This window comes from Tetrao urogallus, assembly GCF_951394365.1.
Source record: "Tetrao urogallus genome assembly, chromosome: 7".
NCBI classification, from domain to species: Eukaryota; Metazoa; Chordata; class Aves; order Galliformes; family Phasianidae; genus Tetrao; species Tetrao urogallus.
This window is the reverse complement of record NC_136820.1, coordinates 15,880,631-15,901,777: the sequence shown is the minus strand read 5'-3', so window position 1 is coordinate 15,901,777 and position 21,147 is coordinate 15,880,631. Positions and strand designations below refer to the sequence as shown.

At 35.7% G+C, this 21,147-nt stretch overlaps 1 protein-coding gene across 1 annotated transcript in view; it reads right to left on the bottom strand.

Moving 5' to 3' along the window:
• The window catches only part of ZNF385D (zinc finger protein 385D), a gene marked incomplete at both ends in the record, with an annotated part of 375,132 nt that overhangs the window by 144,666 nt on the left and 209,319 nt on the right, over positions 1 to 21,147 (bottom strand). The window lies entirely within an intron of this gene.

Below are 21,147 nucleotides of genomic sequence, written 5' to 3'. Positions count from 1 at the left end.
ACAAACTGGTGACTAAATAATTTCACTAAAACTGCTGAAATGGGTTGTTTTGGTTGTTTGATTTACACAATGTGTGTTTTCTTTAAAGAGGTGGTGAGATTTGGGTGTGGGGGGTATTTTTTCTTCCATGACTCATCCATCATGAATGTCTTCTACAAGAAAGTGTTCCAGAAATAAAAAGTGATACTCAGAATAGTAGCATGTATGCAGATGAATTACTACACTCTACAATATTAGCTGGAAAAAAAAGCAACACTGAAAATCAAATCAGCTAACATGCAAACAGAAATATAATGGCATTTTCAGGCAAAATTTGATTGTGTTATGGGTTGTATATTATCCCATACAATACTCATTTCTACCCTAATATGTTAGATTTCATGTATAATCTGAACGAAAACATTGAGAAAAGAAGTTACTTAAGACAGTAATTTGTCCACAAGTGGCAGGGAAAAGCAACACAAAAAAAAAAAAAAAAAAAAAAGAAGACAGGCTCACAGACACTCTACAAGGTTCCATTCTCCCCTTTTTATTGGTTGCTTTTTTGTTTTTTGTTTTTGTTTGTTTGCTTCTTCGTTAAGAACAAGGTATTGGGATGTGGGGGCAGGTAGCCTGGTGGTTTACAGGATTGGCTTTATTTCCAACTCCATTAAGGGTTTACTGAGCTTTCAAGAGCAGTGCTCGCTGTCCCATAACTGCAATATCACCGCAGTGTCTCCTTCAGTGGATGACCACTGCATACCACGATGATGTACAGCACACACCAAAAGCTCTCCCCCCATCCCCATCCAGCTTGGGAAAAGAGATGGCACTTTTCACCCAGCCTTGCCCCAGCAGAGGGTCTACCACACTTGCAGATACGCTCACCCCATCCAGGAATGGGAGCAACACATTGCACTGGCAAAGCGGCTGAGCTGAGGCAGTGGTGGCCATGGGACCTTTTATGGTAGAGGTGGAAGCGTACAGTTATATACACCAAGCGGCCACAGCAGAGCCTTCATGTGAGCAGAGGTTGTCACTTTGTACTGACAGCAACCCACTGTTACTCCTCTCCGGTCTAAGAACAGTCACAGGTGATTTATACCTTACTCTAAATTACCAGCTCAATGACAAATGCATGCAGAAGTTGCTTTGCGGGGAAGTATTTATGCTTTTAAGTGTAAAATGTTTACCTACTGAAGCATGTAACATATATTTATTATTTTCATTGGCTTTTGGCTTACCCTATAAACACATTACATCATTTTGTAGGATTTTTATTATTATTAAAATTCCACATTTCTGTTCAACTCGAGAAGATGAATGCAAAACCAAAAGAATAAGTAACAAATGTATCCACGGTGACCAAACAGCAGGCTCTAAAGCACAACACAGGGAGTGAAAGCTAGAAATTACTGAAGCCACTCCATCAAAATTCCAGTGCAACAGAAAAGGCATATGTAATTAGATGGATCACCATTAGTTTAATTATTTGAAGGCTCTGCACAAATAATAGAATACACATTACTTCAGTCTCACATCTTCCAAGCTACGCATTTAAAGAAAGCAAGAGACCCCATGATTGATTTCAGAATTTAGTAACTTTTCTCTGATGCTTCCGAAACTCACTTCATCCACTAACCCTTGCTACGTATGAATAATATTTTTTAAAGGCCTAGGTTTACTTTCCATTTCTGTACTTACTTCAGCCTTGCATGCATGTTAACCACAACACTACATTACATCAGTACCAATTAGACAAGAAAACCCAGAAAAACAAGATGCATAAAAACAAATCAATTTTTTTTCCCCTTCCTATTCTTTAGGTGGCTCAATATCAGCATGCTCAAATATCCCAGAATTCTTTACTAATTGAAAGGATTTTTTTCCCTCCAGTAAAAATAAAAATATGATATTGCCAAGATGATGGCTATAGTAATTTCAAGTCAGTATGGACGCGTGATTTACGCAGTCTAGCTTTCGCTTGGATTTGTGCAATGCTGCTTTGTGCAACCACTGTTAGAACAGAGACAGGTGAGGTTACAGACACTCCGATTTCTCACAGGCATACCAGGAAAACATCAAGAACAACCACAGGTAATTATTATCCCTATTAAATCATGCTTCATTATGCAAAAGACAGAAAAGAGAATAGTCATTTAAAATTTAAGTTAGCTTCAGACTGATCACAGCACATTGAAAACCTGCCTAGCAGAAACTTTTAGCTCTGGTCTCAAAAGTGAGATTTCCTATAATACAGGGAGAGCACAACCCAGTTTGTTCCAATTAAAATCTTGTTTTACATGAGAAAATAAATGCGCACACAACAAGATTCTGTATCTTTGAAAGAAATAAGAGTAATTAAGCTTATTTTGGTGTTACGTGCCTCTGAAAAAAGAAAGAAAAGGATAAAATTAAATGCTGTCCAGCTAACATAGAACTAATACTCTAACCCATGTAACTTCAGGTAACAGGAACTTCTGTCTTAATCATACAAGAAACTGTAGAACAGGTTGTTAATAAATAAATACATCCCATAAAATCATATTAAAAGGTAAAAAAAAAATACATATAAAATATAATAACCAAACCAAAACAAAAAAAATATTACTTAATATCACACATTTTCAACACTGATGAGAACTCAGACCTAAAACTGTAACACTTGGATATTCTTCCTCAGTCTTCTTTCTACATTGGAAAATGTAGTAAAGCTAATACATTGCAAATTCATCTTCAAAAGGAACTCGAAAGAGTTCTGAGAACTCAGCCAATTCATGTTTTTTGCTGTTTGGGCGTTTTACAACAAAAATCAATCTGATGGGTTTCTGTACTAAAGATCCCCCCATTATTTTTAGTTTTATGAAAACAGGGAAAAATAACGCCTAGCATATCATAGAGCATAATACTTGCATGAGAAGGCTCAGAATGTTATAGAAATGCTTCTCATACAGCTTGAAGTGAACTCTTGATTCAGTATTTAATGAAATTGAGTAAGCTGCTGAATGTCCCAGAAAAAAACCAACTCTGCTCTGCCTTCATTTTATATATTATGCCATTATAAATTACACTGAGGCTAGATGAGTCTTCAAGCAGCCAGGAGTAGTATCTTTTCCAGAATGGCACTTTATTTTTTATTTTTCATTTTATTTTCTGCTATTGAGCAGTCAGAACTTGCAGCATTATATGGTAATCGTACATTCCAATCCAGTACTGCAGCACTACATTGCTTAAGCATAGCTCTATGCTCCAGCATGTTTTTAGGATACGCAGCCAGCCCAGCTGTAAGGCTGAGGAAGATTTCCATCAAGCTACAAAACTAAACTCTGCACAGATATTTTACAGCTCTGAGACCTCTAAAGGCTTAAAATAATATGCATTTTGTGTTATGCTAGAAGCAAACTCCACACTGGTGATCTGCATAACGCAGAGTAGCCAGCAAACACACCACTGCACATAAAGCACTGTTTCTTCTCCGTGTCTTTGAATTCTTCAAACTAAAAGCTGAATGAAATCCTAACACTAACTGTGCCTCCAAACCAAAATCAGAGCAGCAGTAGCTCACCCATTTCATTAAGTTAGTCTAAAACTTCCCATGCCTCCCAGTGATTTGTCTTCCCCTCTCAGCAGATGAAACACAAGTTCATTTAAAACAAACCGAGGATGATTTCATCCTATTTAGCTTATTTTCAAAGCTTCTCAGACTAAGCGGTAACCCATTCAAACAGAAAATTTCCCAGACAATGGAATCCTTTCAAACTGCACAGCCAATATGATTTCCTACTTGTCAGTCCTAGGTGTGCGTCGGCACGAAATGTTCTTGAATCAGAAATTTATAATAATCACTCCTATTGATAATATGAGCAGAAGCAGAATTACATTACAGTTAACACTTACCAAAATACATTATGTTTCTCATTAATCATGCAGTCAGGATCCCACCGCTGTGTATTCAGCATTAGCTCCCGCACAGGGCTGACATGTAAAACAGAGCTCTTTCATTCTACATTATGTGGAAATTTCCCAGCATAAGAAGCGTGAGCGAGCAGTGTGCCTCCTCAGGATGAGTGCTTTGCAGGCAGTCTTCTTATCCCTGATACAATCCCTGTCTGATTTAGCATTTACTCCGGCTGCATGCTGCACTGCCCATTCTTACTGTAATCTGACTCCTCCTTCTGATGTCCTTGCTGTGCCTGTGACATCAGGACTAGGAGTACTACAAACAGATCTTTTCTGTACCGAGCTCGCAATGAGGTGTTCTAATATCCTGCTTAACCTAACGCTGGCTAGGGGAGGGAAAAAAAAAAAACAAAAAAAAAAAGGGGAAAAAAAAGCCCTTTTAAAATCGTACAGTTTGGGTTTGTTGTTTTTTTTTTTTTTTTTCCAGACATTGCACTCAGTGACATAACATGCTCAATTACATAATAGATGGAAAAGACAAAGTGTATGTTGTTAACTTATTTTTCTGTGAAGGATGGGCTCCAAGAGAGCCCCAGGTGCCCTGATTTTCCAACTGCATAATAAAGATGCTTGGCACTTTGCAACGTCACCTTCCCTATGACTTCTTATTTGCTTTATATATATATATTTAATCAATAGTTTCATATCAATAAATGATTTTAACCCAAGTGTTGATGAAGTCCAGGCTGCTTCTATTTTTAAAAAGGAACTGAAAAATACATTGTTCGATTTTTGTGGAGTCAAACTGATTTTTAAAACTAAGGTTTCTTCGCCTCGATAACAAAGTGTGAGAACAGGAGATATGTGGCAGCAAAGATTTGTAATGGAGTTTACAACCTTTCACCCTCTGGGTCTCCAGTTCCTTCCCAGTCCAGGTTGATAAGTCATTAGCAGCTGGTAGCTATTTTATTGTGCTGTGACAAATGGAGCGGTCCTAAGTTTCTTGTAAAAAGGTCTCCACACAGTCCCTGCTGCTTTAAGAACTGATATATTTGCTGGCAGATACAGAGGAAGAAAGATCAAACACCTGGGTACCAAAACACCCTCCACTATCCACACATTGTGCTTTGGCCTGGATCTGATATGCACTTGCATGGCAGTGTGACAAAGGCTATGTGGTCTGTTTTTATGTATGTGTTATACATTGTCTATGAATCAGTAGAGGACACTGGTTTCCTGCTGTCAGTCTGGCATCTATCACAGATAATACACTTAAACTAAATAAAGGTAAAAAAAAAAAAAAAAAAGTAATGGAGAGTATGCTGAAGTGTTTATTTCATTACAATAGGATCTAATGGGATGAATGCTTTCATTCTACAGGAAAGAGGATGACAGGTATAATTCATTTAAGTCTCTATTTATTATTTGTAAAAGCTCCACACAGTAACTACAATTTCATGAGGTCCAATCACTTAGGGCAAAATTATCCCACCAACACAGCAGCCAAGGAGTGCTCCAGTTGCAGCAGAACAGTCAACAACACAAATGCACACCACTGCTACACATCCTTCAGCAACAGCTCCCCACATCATTGTGCTCTCTGGGTTTGATGCAAACTATGTAAAAGTCACCAAGATTAAACAAAACCTGGATGAAACGGAGCATGGATTTAAGTCATGTCCTTCACTGGCAGTTCCACAGTTCTCCATTTCTGATATTTGTTTTTTTTTCCTGCCCCCCCATGCTCCCCTCTTATTTCAACAGCCCCCTTGAGAAGAAGCATGACTGAAATGAGAGAGCTACCCTTCCCAGATAAACTCAAAAGTCTAATCTGCTTCACAACCAACAAGCTAAGAGGCTGTAGTGAATATGGCAGGAAGAAGATGGTTTCTCACATGATTCAGACCAAACAATAGCAAATTAAGTTGACTAAGACTTTAATCACAGTGAATTATAGTGAATATTAGATAGAAATAATGTTCTCAGTTTTGACTAGAGACATTGGGACAGCAGGTATCAGCAGTTACTCAGGGTACCTTCCTCTCTGCTATTTCATCATTAAAATGCTCACTGACTTCTTATAAACCAAGCAAGTGCACCTCACTGTAAGAGAAAATACCAGCTTCCAAGCCTGGTTTAAAACATTTTAGCTGAGCCACTCCAAAGACTTCTGAGCAGTAAGTATAAGCTATTAGGAGCCTTCTGCAGCACAAATATTCCCTCCCTTCCCAGAGCATAAAAGCTCAGGAAATCAATTCTCTGTGAAACAACCCTCCAGTTCTTTTAGCTGTGAAGTATTTTTGCATGGTGTGCTTCAGGATACCGTGAGCACCCCAGACAGGCAGACAAGGTGTTTAACTATCAGTCTGCTTACCATGTTGCAGAAAGACTCCACATTATTTGGCCAGGAGTTAGACCTGCTGAAAAGTAGGCTACCTCTAGCCTAGGTGCTCCTAAAACCTGGCACATGTTAGTAAGTTGTGGTGCCAGTTGGACAGCTGAGAGCCTGGGTACAAACAACTCATGATTGCATGGACATACCATTAAAAACCAGGCAACAATCATATTGCTTTTAAGTGTCCTTTCATGAGCTGGCTGCTGGCTGCTCTCTTAAAGCATCTGTACCAATTCTGTAATGTTGAACAGCAGGCCAGCTCCTCAATAAGTGTAAATCAGCAAAGGACTAAATCATGGAATGGCTTAGATTGGAGGGGGACCCTAAAGATCATCCAGCTCCAACTTCACTGTCATGGTCAGGATTCCCAAATAGGCCAACATATTCTTCGGTACCTGGTTGTGAATATTACCTATATATATATATTTTTTCCATTTTAAGATGTAAACCTAGAAAAAGAATCACCTCCCTTTCCCATATTGCATTTTATTACAACAAGCATAAGCCTATAACCAAAGTAGTTAAATCAAAACTAAGGAAGTTGAATTTATTTGCACTTCAGCTATGGAACAAATGCAGTGGAACAAGGAAAGTTACTGGTGGTCTCTCCTGGAAAGTCTTAACAGCTCAAGTTCACATATTCCATGTCAAACTCGTCTTTCATTTACATACATAAAACACTGATAAATTGCAAAAAGTACAGTTCCAAGTAAAGGACAGATAAATTTATCCCCAGAGTGGGATATTGTCCCTCTCAGCAAAAGCAAGTGTTAGTTCAGTAACTGTATACCAGAATAGCTAGTGTTTTAACCCAAGCACTCAAAACTCTGCTGAATGCTATTGCTGCGTAGTGAGGAGCAGCGAACACTTGCATGACTCTGGAGATGTCAGTAGACGCAGTCTGGGCATGCAGAATCATGCAGAGTGAATGAGCAAATCAACCCACAATGTCAGCCCACACTGTAAATTCTCAATCATCAACAAGCTAGCACAGGCTAGCCAGCATTTAGCTTTGCTACAGACTCAGGTCAAGTGTAGAATTATCATATTTTCATGCATAGTTCATCTATAAGGACAACAACCTCCCCCTCCCACCAACCTCCAAACCCTGCATTTCAGCAATAATATATATATATTTTTTTTTCTGTTAAAATAACTACCCCACATCCTGATTTCTAATGGGCTGTTTATACTTGCATAATTTTTTTTTTTCTTTTTTTTTTTTTTCCACCAACTGATAACATCTCTGCTGTCCTTTGGCAACCTCTCTTTGGTACAGAGCAAATTTTCCAGAAATGCAGACTAGTCCAAAATTCATTACCTTCTTGAAAATAAGCAAAAAACAAACGGAGAGCATACACCTCTGTGCATACAAGTGCCACATGTGTCCCGCATTTCTCCAGAGATGGTAAACCTATAGGTTACTTCCTGCACATGACTTGGAGTAGAGCCAAAAAGAATATTCTTGGGGAACTGTCTGCGCTATCTATGCTTTCTGATTTTTATCCATCCACTTTACACAATGCCTCCCTAGCAAGTATCAAAACCACTAGCAGGCACGTCTATTGCAGAGACCAATTAATATTTAATATTAATGCACCCAGTTAATTCTCTAGGATTCCTGGAAAACTCTATTCCAGTCTTGAACTCTCCCAGGGGGCAATTAATATTAAATTTATACTCAGATTCTTACCAGCTGAATCTGAAGAATTTCAATTAGTGAGGCTGACCACAAACCTATTCTTGCAAATGCAGTAGTATGTCCAGGGAGTCTTTGCTGGCAGAAACATAATAGTTGGCAACAAAATGCAATAGTGATACATTTTAAGTTTATGCATCATGTATGGTAGGTTCATGCACCTGAAAGGCTTCCAGATCTTTTGCAAATAAATTTTATCTACTGAACACACACTGCTGTGACTGCTGTTAAGAATAAAAGTGTTTTATGCAAATATTTGCTTTGAAAATAAATGGAAGCAGCAACCCGAGTCATGCTTACCCACAACACCCCAGATCTAAAGGATTCTTGAAGATAAAATAGGGCTAGAACTTCTGAATAATTTAGAAATTAATGTACCACAGATATTTCATTCCTATTAGTACTATAGTAATCACAGTTCTGAAATAAAATACAGCAAAAAAGCCACAGTTTCATTAGGCTTCAAACGTTATTGGAGAGGTTTCTAATTGTGCATATTTTTGTGCCTAAAGTCAAATATACTCAGTACCTCTGCTAGAGATTTGGTTGGTTTTCATTTTGAAGCCATATGGAGTAGTTTAAGACATACTACACAATAATGCAGGTTTGTGATTCATTATTAATCTCTTGAGGTTATGCTAAAGGATAAAAAGGGAAGGAGCAAGTTTTGATTGTATATTTTAAACTATCCATTGAGACTCATCTTTGGTTTTGCACTTTCTGCACAGGATAAAACTAGCAAATGTGTTTTTTATCCTTGACTCAAAAGTGTCAGTTCTGGAAATCTGAAATATTTGTCACCATAAATACCATTTAACTCCAGTAGTACCCAAAGGAACCCTGAACTGCCACACATGAATACAACTGGAGGAACTTAATTAATCTTCCTGTCACTTCCATGATGCTTTTCATTAGTTTAACCTGTTATCTGATCAACTGCTCCACTCTCTATTGGAAATGGCTAACCAGAACCTCTTACAAAAGCATTTTTGAGAAGTAAACAAAGACTCACCTTTGATTCTGAGAGTCTTTAATAGTCTTTGTTGTGCAGACTTTATCAATTCAATAACGGTACTTTCAGCACTGTTTTTTTTAAGCAACTAGAATTTCCTACATACGAAGCTAAAAAAAATGTAAGTATAATCAATATTCCTCCTTACAAGCACAAAGCTAGTACTTACACCACAAAATTGTAATTTGAACACAAGATGACATGGCAGCAGATAGGTTATATTTTTCTGAATTTCTTTTGCTGAATTTCTTTCTTAAATGAATAATTACACATATATAAATTAATATATATATAACAAACAACACCAAACCAACACACTACGCACTATCTTTGCATGTTTAAATGCCTCAGAAGCATGTGAGAAGACCTAAGATGATGACTGTGAATAGATATACAGCTAGTACAGAAAGTTCTTTGATATAAAGTTATTGATAATAACTTTAAAGAGGATTGTCTTAAAAGTGATTAGCTCAGAAAGTTTTTCTGAATTCTTGTTGAATAACTTTTTAATTATAGCAACAAAACAGAAACAGCCACAGATTTGTTTCAATCACAGAAAATCAGAATTGACACTCTCTACTGTTTTGCAACATAACTCAATATTTATCATGAAAACAAGGCACTTTATGAAAGGCTCACCTTTCATAAGTTTATAATACCTAAATTTAAGCTTATAATTCCAGATAGTGCACTGAGAATTTCTAGACAGCTTTTAGAACTCTGGATTCTTCTTAGGTCCCTGATACAATCCATTCATAAACCTGACCTGCGTTTTGCATTCTTGCTTGTGCCATCTTGAATTGCTTAAATTTAGCAATTCTGTAAATTCTGACCATTTCTTAGTCAGATGTGTGCATACCTTATGCTATAAGGTGCATTTGTTTAAAATAAAAGTGGCCAAAAATATGTATGCCTATCATTTCTCAAGTTATCAATAGAATGACAAATCTCAAGTAGCAAAACGAGATAGGATACAGTGAATTGTTATTTCAATTACCTGCTTAATTTCAGATAAAATAACTAACATTTATTGCACTCTTATTTTCAATCTATTTGCTTTGCTCAAAAATCATAGCAATGTGAATGTTGCAAAGATATCAGATGCAGTTTTGAATACCAACACATAATTACTGATTCTCTAATCTCATGTAGTATGTCCTTTTTTTTTTTTTTTAAACTTCTTTTTTCATTTAAAGAAAGCATATCAATGAAATCGGAATCTCAGCTGAATAGTTGAGATGTTCAGTATAAAAATTACCCGGACCTATTGATCTTAAAATGTCTTTAGTTCAAGTAGCTGCTGCTTGATATATTCCTTTCTTCCAGACATTTTGGTACCTCAGCATACTCATGACATGAGGACTGTATCAAGCATTTTTCATAATGCAGAATAAAAATATTTAACATTTATGATCCTTCAATTCACTCTTAACAATCTTACTATCTCCATCTAGTGGCTCATACTATTAGTAATTTTGTTCTTAGTACTTTCTGAAAACTTCTTATTGTTTTTAGCCTTGCCAACAACAGATTTTTCATTTCCTGTTTTTGGCTTAAACTATAAATTTTCCATACTTCTTACTTCTAATTTATATTGATTTTTATCCATTTCCACTTTTATTATTCTGCCAAGTTTCTTTTTGTTTATTTTTGTTTTATTTTTTAAAATTTCTTGCTCTTAGCTTGTATTGCAGCTGAACCAGAACAGGCTTTAAGCCAAAGTTTTCCATTCTCTGAACATGAAATTATTTTTTCAATCATCTAATGACCTGTAGTTATTTAAAGAAGTATCATTTTTCCTCCCAAGTCATTTTCCAATAATTTCCTCCCAAATATTTCTGATCCTAATTTTACTTTAAGAAATAAAATATTTTAATCTGTATTTTGTTGCTCCTATAGGTATCTCTCTGCAGGTACTTCTCTCATTCCTCTGTATTAGAGGGGTATCAACATTAAATCTAAATTAAATGTCAAACTTTTAATCAGCTACAGTTAGGAAAAAAAAATAAAATCATCTCCAGTAACTATTAAACAGCCTAGCTATGCTTATAGAAAAAGTTACATATCTTTTTCTTTACTTCACTTCAACTTCATCGTTAATGTCTAAGGAAAAAATATTTTGGCAAACATGCTATTATCAAAGGAAATGCTAGTTCAAGATGAGAAATCTGCAGTATGTCAAAAACTGATATACCGTGCAAAAAGAGGAAGCTGAAGTGTAGAAAAGGTGACCATTTTAGGGTTTAAAAAAATACAAGTTGCAGTAGAGTGCTCAATTTGTTATGAGAAAAGGTTGGTAAAATTATAGTGGTTTTATTCATATCAATGTAGAATTTGATTCACATATATATGTGTAAGCATTTTTTGGTTCAACATATCAGCTTCATGGTAACACATAAGAAAAAACATCATAGTGCAGTGAAATTATCAGCCATATTTATTTTTTCTGTAGTACTTTTCAAATGAAGTGGTATTCAACTCAGAGACTGACACCTAGGTTTTTACATCTACATGCTGGTGCCCACCTGTGAGCTGGATGTCACACTCAATAGAGATCAGATTGATGCAGTAAATAAAGACAAAATAGTTATTTACTTCAACCAGAAGTGCACAGCTACATCTACTCAATTGGCTGAGTAGCTGTCTAGGATCCGTTATATTGACTAGAGTTTCATTGATCTAAACGGGAGCTTAGACACCTAGTTCATTTGTGGACTCTTGTAGACAAATGCCTAACTTTATATGCCCTGATATGCAGGCTGAAAAGTAGCCAACAAACCTTTTAAAAGCGTTGGGACCCCTGCATATCAGTCACTTCCATTGAAATTCTGCTCCATATGGATTCATTGCTGCAACTACCAACTGTGCTCAACAACACTAAGCAGCAATTTAGAACAGAACATGAAGAACACCTGCAAGTGAAACCAGCATGAAATTTATATAAGAATTAAATTATCTCCTAACAGTTTGGAATTAACTATATCATTAGTTTCTTCAGTGCCTGAGAAAATTTCCTGAGATTAATCTGCCTCAATTTTTCATCTAGTAAAAAACTCAAAGATCAAAAATATCTTTATTTCTGCAGAAAGTCCCATTCTCAGATGACACAGCTGGCATCTCTTATAATAAATATGTTCCATTGGAATTCCTGTGGATTAACATATGCTATTTGTGCTTACTATCAGAAACAAAGGGAGAGAGAAAATGGGAGTTTTCCACAAAACAGTTGTATAGCTATTTAGGGTTAACAGTGAAAATTTCAAGATTTTGAGATCATCCAGGAAGAATCAATTTCTTTTGAACTTGAAATGTTCTTGTACTCTTCTCCCATAAGAATAAAGGGAAAAGGAAGTTACTGTTTTCTAGCACTCTATCAGTGATGTTCAAATACATTCCTACCTGGTTTGTAATAATTAACACTAAAAGGAGAGTTTTCATCTCAGCTTCTACCTTTTGATCTTATTGAAAGAGCCTCCTGCCATTCTAATTCAGAAAGACATTTACAGCAAATAACTCCTGTCTATATCTGTTCCTGGCTTTCTTGTTACATCTTTTTCTGTATGGTTTCCTTTTGATCTGCTACACTTCTGAATTTAATTATCAGGTTTTGAAACATCCTGCCATTATAGCAGCCTATAACTAATCCTATCCATTTCCCACAGAGGAACAAAAAGACTATCCCGAAGTCAAACTCTTTTTCCCTCTCCAATGCGCTTTTCAGCAACCATCTCAATTCAAATACTCTTCAACTGCATTTATGCCAAGATAATTAGGAAATTAATAACTTAGAGACATGGCTATAGTACTGTTTCTATTTTTATATAATTCACAGACTTCATTTTTAATTATTTTGCCACTCAGCACTTCTGAAAATAAAACTACTTACTTCAGGCATCTAAATACGGTTGTAGAGGCAGAAACCATTGGACTGTCCTTACAGAACTTTTTATTCTGTGCATTATATAAATCAACAGTGTACCAAAGATAAAGGTATGCATTATAGCTGTATGTTCCTACAATGATTTATAATATATTAACTGAAAGAATTTCCCATAGGTTTTAAATCTTGAGACAACTGTTCCAACTGCCCGTAAGACTGTATTACACCAACAAATGAAATCTCAGCTCAAGGGTGTTAGAAGAGGAAAAGTCTGTAGAACTGTTTCCAAGTTTGTATTTCTACCCAGAACTGAGGAACAATCAGTAGACAGCAGAACAGAAGATGAGTTTTTCACAAAGATGCATAATGTTATTCTGGATTTCTACACCCTCTTTAACTGCTGAACCCCTGCTTTCTCTTTATAAAAAGAAAGAGACTGCGATTGTTGAATATATTCTGATTGCTCACAGAGTTGACTGCAAGGTACAAGTAACTTCCATGGGTTGCCATGTTTGCAGTTTAACTTTGCGCAATAGAAAACTACCACTGACAGAAAAGATTTCATGGAAAATAAGAAATAGAAGGTCTCAAAAAAAGCAACTCCCCCGGAAGTCTGCAGTGCCTGTTTTATTCTTCTAAAGATTATTATCATGTTCTATAAACAGCTGATACTTTTTTGTACTAGAACATATTATCCCAGTACTTATCTACTACTTCGTTCCTTGATCACTGTCCACCAGAGCATTTCAAGAAGCAATAGCTCTTACCAAGAGTAACTACATTTAGATGAAAATCCACCAAGCCATGTTTCATCTTCATTTACATCCATTAAAACCACTGACCTTAAGAACATATGCAGGAAGTACTGTGCATGAGTAGTAGAGTGATAACAGCATGTACAAAAGACACATATAAAGACAAATATATAGTAAACTATATGCACACACATACGTAGAATCATAGAATTGTTCAGGTTGAAAAAGACCTTCAAGACATCAAGGCCAACCACAACCTAACTATCCTAACTCTAACAACCCTCCACTAAATCACACCCCTGAGCATCACACCCAAATGTTTTTTAAACACATCCAGGGATGGTAAATCAACCACCTCCCTTGGAAGTCTATTCCAGTGCTTAACCACCCATTCAGTAAAGACATTTTTCCTGATATCCAATCTAAATTTTCCCTGGTGCAACTTGAGGCCATTTGCCCTCGTCCTCTCATCTGTCACCAGTGAGAAGAGACCAACTCCAAATGCAGTGTAATTTGACAATGCCAGATGCTTTCTCAGAGGTATAATCAACTTGATCCACAGGTAAATAGCCAAACCAGGATTACCATTTCTCCTTCATTCTTTTTCACTGCAGCTCAACCAGGAAATCTTTTTCACCACTGGACATGTGGTTAATCATAAATTTGCAAATTTTACCACTTTCAACTGTAAATCTATTGTATTATTATTATTATTATTATTATTATTATTATTATTATTATTAACCTTCTCTTCAACACTCAAGAGATATTTAATTAGAAGGAGGAAGGAGTTAAATTTTAATGGTCAAAACTTAAGCTAGTTAAAGTATAATTATTGTTAGGAATTGTCCTTAGTAATATTTGAGTGGGTTCTTGATCTTGACTTGCACTAAAATTTTGGTTACATCTACATCATCTGGGTCTCACAACTGTTCTAGTTCAGATAGAAACCCCCATGTTCTCTATATTTGCTGAATATCTCAACCAATACATAGAGAACAAATAAGAATGAACTCTGGTTTTAGTCAATGTCTCTGGAAATGAATTTCCACTGCACCCATCAGGCAGATGTCCATTGCAGCCATCTGAAAGATGAACAGATCAGTCCTAGCTGGATGTTAACATTTATTCAGCCATCCATCTTGCAGGCAACTCAAAGCTTTTCCCTTTGATACAAAGATTGGTATGTACATATCCATAATGTATCCTTCATCTCTAATCATTTGTCTTCATCCATTCAGGATCAGGACAGGAATTGGGATTACTATCTCCTAGACATATGATGACTGCTTTAATAAACCTGTAATATGCTGCAAATATTTAGATCTATAAAGATAAGCAAACAAAAACTACCTAGGACAAACAAGCAAACAAGCAAATACAAACACCAGCAAACTTCTAACTTCTGAATAGTTCCCTGGTATCAGGAAGTCACCAGGCACAGGAAAGACTGAAGGGAGATGAGTTCACCTGATTCAAGACAAACAAGGAATTACAACTATCCTAGTAAAATCTAGAAGTAACATACCTCTAGATACACCTGGGCTATGTTTTTCATTTTGTTTTTTTTTCCTGGGATAAAAGCACATTGTTCAAATCATAATTTTTGACTGAAAACTTTAACATAACATTGATACACACATCTCTAATGATAGGCATTTTTTTTACAAATAATAGAAGGAGGTGTGTGATATTCTTATGTGCCATATGGAGGGAGGCAAAACAGTGAAGTGCAGAGTTCCAAGTAGCACTTTGAGTTCATTATTCACGGATTTTTTGTTGTTTTTTGTTTAAGAAGAGAATTACATGAAGTACTACTTAGCAATACACAAATGGCAAGCTTAAAGAAGCATTATTTTTATGTCTAACGTGATTATTTAATCTGATTTTTCACTTTAGAAGCAGATGAACAAATGGTTTGGTCCTGGTATTGCATGTGTTACTTCATAATTACTGCAGTCTTTTGCCCTTTTATAAAGAGTAATTTAAAACACTGCATATAATATTTTCTAAGGGAAGGTCAGATCTGAGAGGCGACTAATGGATTAGCCTTCAGATCTTTTTTCTTTGACTTACATGCATTTAAGCCTCTAGCATTTCTAAAATGGCAAACGCAAGAGTAACTTACTGAATGAGAAACACCTATTGTTTTGAAAGGGGTTCTACAGAAGGTGTGATAATTTCCACTTAAAAATTAAATAAAACGCTTAATCTATGGAACGTTGAGAAAGATAGATACCAAGTACCACCAGTGTACATGCATATTTTAAATTGTATCAGAGATAGCAAATTGTGAGATAATGAGAGCATATTACATGAGTCATCAAAGCATGTACACTCTGAGGGAAGTATAATTAGTCATTTGTGATGACTGGCTAAATGCTATAAATACCACTTCACTGTCAATTGGGGGTCATGCCATAAAGTTGTTAAAGAGCAAATAACTACTTTAAAGAGGGGCAATTTGACTTTAAAGCTTCTCCTGCATAAAAAATTTCTATCCGGATAGGTCTCTTATCTTTTTTAAGTGAAAGTCATGTCAAATGAGCAAGCAAAATTAGTCACTTTGTCCTTCATCTTACAAACAAATAAACCAACCATGAGAAAACAGTTTAAACAAAACCTGTACTCACCTTTCATATTACTGAAAGAATATGAACAATATGGCTTACTTCATTGTAAGAAAGCACAGATTCCCATTTTCCTCATACTGCATTCATCTTTATGGTGTTTTTTAATTATTTTTTGTTGGTGTTTGTTTGCTGTTGTTTCCCCCCCACACCTCACAAAAGGGTAATTTTCTCCCGGTATAGACCCAATTAAGACCATGGAAGTTACATTTAGGTGAATTTGGCCAAGACTGGAAGGCAGTTCATAAAAAAGTAGTTCTGTTCATTATTGCCATTATTTTCAAAAGACCACTTGCAAACAATTGTTGTCAGCTTTCAAACATAATTTTATAATACTCTTGTGATCTTCAAACATGCTACATTTCCATCCTTATCAGCACATTAAATCACATTGCCAATAATGTCTTTGGGACAAATTTGAATTCTTCAGGCTTGAATTTAATTACATTATGTAAACTAGAAGATGTCTTCAGTACGCTTTGAGGGCATATCTTATCTTGGCAATTGTTTTAATTCTGTTTTGTTTAAAATATTTGCATTTTGATAACTTTATTCTGCTGCAAACAGAATTTATTGATCTTTCTAAAGAATCCAATTTCTGTATAGTGCATTGTCTTTGTTTTGCCTAAAACTCTGACTGGAACATATTCTTACACAGCATTAAAGGCAAAAAATAAACTAACAGATTTACCAAGAATATCAATACTTTGTCTTATAGCAATTGTAGTATAGGATAATACTATTTTTTTTCCCTCCTTCCACTGGACATAGTACTTACATATCTCTTGGAATAGAGTAAAATGACATAAGTTCTGATTTTTTCACAACATTTATGCAGTTATATACATAGGATACTCTGAAAGGAATGCCTCCTATTGATTTCCATGAACTACAACAGATACAAAGAAATAGAATAGCACTACTTGATATAGCAAGTTTTCAGCTACAAAACACTTTTTCAACACAGACTCTACTTAGCTGTGCATTTTTGCCAGTGATGAACAAAAACCTGCACGCCATGCTCATAAAAATCTGCACCAGCAGAGGTAATCCACTGTCACTACTGCTGAAATGCACAACTCACTGCCTCACTGTGCTCACATCCACTGTTTGTTCTCCATAAACATTCAGCAAACGTTGGTGAAGATCAAATGGATTCTATATTCTACATGTGGAAGAATTCAATTCCACATTTTTGCTTCAGATACACTTTTATATCAAATACCATTTTTTCAGACTGCCCCTCTGCTGCCATATACACTAGCAAAACATAATGGAATATTGTCAGAAAGGTTCAACCTCTATCACCATACCACTAGCATCCACTTCTGTCATAAGCCAACATAATAAAATAAGAGACATCATTTTTGGAGTAGCCATCATATAAAGTATTGTGAAGGCATATTTTGTTTTCTTCTTTCTGCATTATGATTGATTCATTTAGTACTTCATTTGAAATACTCACTGTGTGTATTTGCACTTTAAATATTTTTTTTCTGAAGCTCTTTTTTCTGTCTCTCATCCAATTATTTCTCTGTTCTTCCAAATCTTCTACCCAGCAACTCCCTCATTTTCCCTTCTCTCTCACACTGATTTTGATTCAGACATAATCAAAGGAATTTTTCTTTCATATTTATTTCACAGGACAAATGTAAATGTGGAAGCATTTTACACTCAATCATGCCAAGCTTGCCTTCCACCTGCATTTGAATGAAGCTCTTGAAATGCACGACAGAACGATTTTAATTAGGAGGATTGTAAATAAGCATTACATACATTTTCATTACCTGTCTAATAATATATATGTATATACCTAAGAAAGGCATGCAGATTTTCACTGTTTCTAATATACAAATTCTAGAAAACGAGTTCAGTATGTGAAAAATCTCACACCACAGGTTAATGTTAGCAAATGAGTAAGACAACTGTTCCAGCATGTAGTATCCACAGACAACTTTTTTGTAAACACTGACAGCAAAAACATTACCATGAGAAGTCATCTTTAATAACATCCCTATTTGTCAAAGATTGGTTCAAAAATATATTACTGCAAATAGCAGAATCCTGCTAGTATCTCAGCCACTTTTTCTGAATTATTTTCTAAAGTATTTTCTCAATCAGTACACTTGCTAAATCATCCTACCATATCCACTGGAAGGACGGATGTCAGATAAAGAGCAGAAGTGAAAGATTATTACAGTCATAGTGTAGAAATTTTGATCAGCTGGATGTTCCCTTGCTGTAAATAGTGTTCAGCTGCACACCACAGCTGCTCTGGCATAAGCATGTCCTAAAAGGAATATGGGATTGCCCAAAAAGGGCACTTTCTACATAATTTTGGATACTGCTACATTTCCAACATTTAGAATACTGGCCAGATCATTTTGGAAGGTTTCTCAGATGTAGAATAAACATATCGGTATTCTTTATGCTTTTAAAGATTTTAGTTCTTTCATTACATGTTTGGCAATTCAAGAGATCAAATCATTTCCACAGGTTTCAATCAATTTAAAGGAAAACTAGATCTGTTACCAGTGTCTTTGTTTTTCCAGGTTATAAAAATAACTTATCTAAAACAATTCCCTTCCTCTTCCCCCCTAAAAAGAAGAAAAAAATGACTATTTTTATTGTTTTTTTTCTTACAAGGTGCATACAGATTTGATTGCCACACCAAGTCATCTTATGAAAGATACGCAGCTGAGTATGCAACTACTTGAAAAGACAGAGAGTTTCAATTTGTTGTCAGAATGTAGTAAGCAAATATGCTACAGAGTGTCTTTTGGGCAACCATTTAAAAGCATTCCCAACCAAAAGGAGAAGTACATCACTGTAAAACCACATAACATCAAAGTGCACAACTTGTTAGGCCTTGGCACGAGGATTTTTTCTACTTCATTATTCAGTGAAAACAGACAGACACAGGTGCTAACAATGCATGTAGCTTTCTTACAGTTCACTGTAATCATTTGATTTACCTGAAGTACATATTGAATGCGAACATAAGGAAGGATTTACCTTCAGGTTCACAAATCCAGGTAAAAAGGATCCAATGCATTAGAATGTCCAACCTTGTGCATTCACAGTATTTGCATCTGAGCTACCCTTTGGACTTCCTTTACAGACAGTGGAGGCAACAGGCACTAGAAAATCCTGACAACTGAGCTTAGAGTGGTTCTAAAATATGCCAAATTTCTTGGAAGTGCCTAGTTTGATTTTCTTTCCTCCCACATTAAAGAAAGACTAAATAATCTGGTAGAGTATGCTTCTGAAATACAGAAGCCTAAGATTCTTTACAAATCATCTCACCCCTCCAGTGAATACTGGACCAGTGCATGAAAACCAGACAACGCAAACTTGAATTAACACGTCCTTCAATTAAGCTTGCTCAAATGCACAAGTTACCTCAAGATCTAGTGGCTTTCTTCTGTTTATCCTTCCTATCTATCTCTATGGGCAAACATTTTTACCATCTTCTATCAGAAGAGGAAAAAAATGGAAAGATTGATGTTTACACCAGGAAGTCACTGATAGAAAATGTACAGAAAAGTATACAGTGATAATCAATGTAATACAGATCCAAAAAGAGTACTTGAAAATGAACAATGAAATTGCTGATTACAAGACACATCTGTTTCAACATGACCTCAGAGTTAGATTAACATCTATTTCTGTCTTCCACAGAGCATGTAGATCCAACTAAGCAATCTATAAACGTACCTTGCAATAGGGTTCATGAAAAAAAAAAAAAAAAAAAAAAAAATAGAAAAGAGAGAAACAATGACAGCAACAACAAAAAAAAAACACACATAAAACACTTCAATTTTGTTTTGGTAGAGGAAGAAAATACAATTTATTAAATACAAGCACAAGATGGCCTTCATACGCCATATTTATAATTACTACCCTTCCTAGAACCTTGCCATTTACTCTTTGAAGAAGAGAATGTGGGAGAAGGTCATACACAGGAAGACATTTGTCAACTTAAAGGCTACATTTCTATGATAAAATAATTTCTTTTATGATATGGTGCAAAGCAATGGACTTTGGTTGCCAAATTATCTTCAATTAGTGTTAATCATACCGGAAACGTGCATTCTTGTTTTCTCTCCTTTCAGGTCAATAACCATTCTTCTTTAAACTACTTCACAAATGTGAATTTTTGTTTTGTGTTTATTTGGGAAAAAAAAAAATAATAATAATCTCAAATGCCTGGAAAATGCAAGTGAAATACCACACAGGAAAAATGAACCTCTTTCTGTTACACTTGCTTGCTATTTGGTAAGATGCACTCAGGATTGCACTGATCATTCACTGATACTCGTGCTGATTTTTTCTGGTCTTTATCCTTCTGCTTGAGAGAAGGTGTTTCTCTCTGTTTTACTGTATATTATTCAGACAGAAAAAAGCTACAGAGAATAAAATGTTTGGCTATCAAAAGAAATCAGTTCTCCTTACACTAGGACACTTCACACAGTATTCAGTCATGAGTTTTGCCTACATGACTGCACACTGTGAGTGCATTAGCTGCATATGCAATATTCTTACCATTCTTATTCATAAAACCACAAGAATTCAATTCAAAAATACACAGTTATGTGTATAACTCTACACCATCTGTAAGCCGTTTTAATTTAAAAGTCACCTTTGTATTCCTCCATGATGCTGCTGAATCAGACTACGAAAGCCTTTTCATAGCAGCTTTAGGAATGCATCTCTTAATCATGTGATAATAATTAAAAAACATAATCCAAAGTTACTGCTGTATTATGAGCCAAAGTAATTTCTGGCAACTCCTCTGTTGCTGTTTATATACAACCATCACTAGCTTTAAATGTACTCCTTCTTTAGGAAAAATGGTCAAATTGGGCTAGAAAGAGAATTACGTCTCTTTTTGAAA